The 3,237-nt window shown below is 33.4% G+C and overlaps 1 non-coding gene across 1 annotated transcript; it reads right to left on the bottom strand.

Annotated features, from left to right (window-relative positions):
* Positions 1-402: 402 nt before the first annotated feature.
* On the bottom strand, positions 403-509 carry LOC122496266. The gene has a single exon (XR_006300746.1). It is a non-coding gene; the product is annotated as a U6 spliceosomal RNA (small nuclear RNA).
* Between the last annotated feature and the right edge of the window lie 2,728 nt (positions 510-3,237).

The raw sequence follows: 3,237 nt of genomic DNA on the forward strand, positions 1-3,237 counted from the left end.
TTGAAATAATGATTCCTCACTTCCTGGGTTTGCATTTTTAACCATACAAGCTTTTTAAGTTCAAGAAGAAGAATCAAAATGCATTTATATTCTATATTACAATAAATGTGAATATCAAAAGTTTCTCCTTGAGTTGTGTGACTGCTGACATTTGAAAAAAAGCCAGAGAATCTTAGAATCGGAAGAAGCAGAAATATGTTTAGTATTTCAATTGACTCCTGATGGAGAGGGAGAGAGGGGAAAAATTATAAGTTCTCTTTGCAAAGTTTTATGTTTTTTTTAAACTATTTATTTTTCTAGGACCTAGATTAATTACAATTCTTGTTTCAAGACACAAATGGTTCATTATATTTAGTTGTTTGCTTATTTTATTTTATTTTTTTTCAATATATGAAATTTATTAAAAATATGGAACGCTTCATGAATTTGCGTGTCATCCTTGCGCAGGGGCCATGCTAATCTTCTCTGTATCGTTCCAGTTTTAGTATATGTGCTGCCGAAGCGAGCACTTGTTTGCTTATTTTAAATAACATAGTGAACCTGCATCAATTATGAAAAGTAGAGCCCTGATGGTAACTTAAATGAGCTCACGTGGTCTTCTATTCTTTTCTCTTCCTTCGCCAACCCAAAGTAACAATCATCCTGAATGATCACGCTCTTGGGGGTATATGTGTGCAGAGTTTCTTAATACAGTGTATGCCCTAAAAACACACATCATTTTAGATGTTTTTAACTTTATAAAAAGGCACACACTCTATATAATCATTTTAAAGTTACTGTTATAAAACAGTATGATAATGCTAAGATTTATATAATTTACTGAAAGTAACGGTAGTTTATTTTTATTGATATATAGTATTCTATTGTGGTATGTACAGTAAAACCTTGCATTTGTAGTAACTTGCTCTGCAAGTGTTCTGCAAGACAAGCAAACATTTCTAACAAATTTTAACTTGATAAATGAGCGATGTCTTACAATGTAAGTAGTACGAAACACAGAACATCACATCTCACAACTGAGTCAAGGTTCTTCTCTCTCTCTCTCTCTCTCTCTCTCTATATATATATATATATATATATACATGTATATATATGTATATCTATATCTATATCTATATCTATATCTATATCTATATCTATATCTATATCTATCTATCTATCTCACTGCGGGACTGTGGGTGGTCATCTCCCATGCTTGAATGCTCCGTCTCAGGCCATGGTGTTTGGTAGAAATCAAGGATTTCTCAGAATGTTGGAAGGTGCCCTCAACTGGCACTAGTGTATTTTTTGCCACTTAAAAGCACCTATGGACAGTCCTTTGCTCTTCCATACAAGAGTAAGCTTAGGAATGCTTTGCTTCATTCTAGGTCAGGCTGCCTGTAGATACAGACCCTTTCCTCTACTGCCTTATTGCCAGTTACATTAAATACAGTATATGACAAGAGTTCATTAATACTGTACTGTAGTCAACATCCATGAGAGCATATACAATGGCCCCATGCAGAAAAAGATTCCATTAAGCCAATAGATCACAGTGATTCTGTTAGTGATAGTGAAAGGCATCCCATACAATAATGCTCCTCTCTCTTGTCTCCCTCACAACAGCCGCTAAGGTTTTCAAAGCTAAGTGTGGGTTGTTTATTTTTTTTTATATTTTGTATCTCCTTTATTATTTTGTATTACATTACAGTATTGTGATTTTGTATATGAATATTTTTGGGTTGTAGAACAAATCATCTGAGTTTCCATTATTTCTTATGGGGAAATTTGCTTTGATATACAAGTGCTTTATCTTATAAGCATATTTCCAGAACAAATTATGCTTGCAAACCAAGGGTTTACTGTACTATGTTTATACTTTTAATTCATGAATTGATTCATGAATTCAGTCAACCACTTATATTGAGCCAAGGAAATAACAAAAATAGTGTAGCACATCTTTAAAAGCTTTGGTCCTTTTTAGGAAACTCTAAAATTAAGGGCACCTGGGTGGTTCAGTTGATTAAGCAGCTGACTCCTGGGTTCAGCTCAGGTCATGATCTCATGGTTTCATAAGTTCAAGCCCCGTGTCAAGCTCTGTGCTGGCAGCACAGATCCTGTCTTGGATTCTCTGTCTCCTCTCTCTCTGATCCTCCTCAACTCATGCTGTCTCTGTTTCTCTCAAAATAGATGAATAAACTTAAAAAAAAAACTCTAAAATTAATGAGTTGTAAGTAGGTGGTTTCAACCTTCTTTTGAGCTCTAAGGCAGTCCAGTTTTCTGAGTGGTGAACTTTCCAGGGCATACTCTTAATGAAGATGTTGATAAACTTCTAACATCAGCACTCTTAGGAACAATTCTTTTGCATCCTTTACCTAAGCCTTGCCTTGCAGAAAGACAAAAAGAGCATCCCTCATATATGAACATGCCTGATGTAAGTAAATATGTGTGGGGGAGTCTTTCCAATCTTGGAACAACAGTTCTGTTAGAGGTAGCATTTTGGTTTCCATTTTTATAGTGTTTACCTAGTTGAGTAAATACTTTGGCCAGTGAGCTCATAAAGACAAAAAACAAAAAATCAGTAATAACTCCCCTCCCCTCAATCTCTGAAGTACAATCATTATAGGGAAAACTAAAATGGAAGGTAAAAGAAAAAGTATCCAGAGGTGAGAATATCTTTGAGGAGTACTTTATTCTACCCTCATACTGATGTCCTATGTTCTCTGAATTTAAAGAACTGTTTTGGGATACTATTCTTCAGATACCAAGATATCTGGGAATATTTATGGTTTATTTGTTGTCTGGTATAACCTGGTAGTTTATTTTATTTCTTTTAATAATACAATTGGCATTATAGAGCACTTACTATATCCCAGACATCACAGCATTTTCTGTGCATTTTTTTCATATATTACAATAATTTTATAAGATTTATTATCATTATTATCCTCACCATTTTACAGCTGAGGGAAAATTTCCAAGTTCACAGGTGAGCCCTCAAAATCCCAACCTTTAACTATGGCTATTATATTCTTTGCAATTCAGTCACCTTTATGTTACTTTATGTTATGTTATTGACTTTAGCTAATAATTTTCTACTTCATTATCTCTATATAAAATGGAGATAATAAAACACACAAAGGTTTATATGTATAGACATGAAAATTTTCCAATATAATACTTTTGAAATAGTAATATGTGCAATATAATTTTTATTTATGCGAAAATAAAATAGAAAATATTTATTTATATACCTGC

Source organism: Prionailurus bengalensis, chromosome A1, assembly GCF_016509475.1.
Source record: "Prionailurus bengalensis isolate Pbe53 chromosome A1, Fcat_Pben_1.1_paternal_pri, whole genome shotgun sequence".
In the NCBI taxonomy this organism is placed as follows: domain Eukaryota; kingdom Metazoa; phylum Chordata; class Mammalia; order Carnivora; family Felidae; genus Prionailurus; species Prionailurus bengalensis.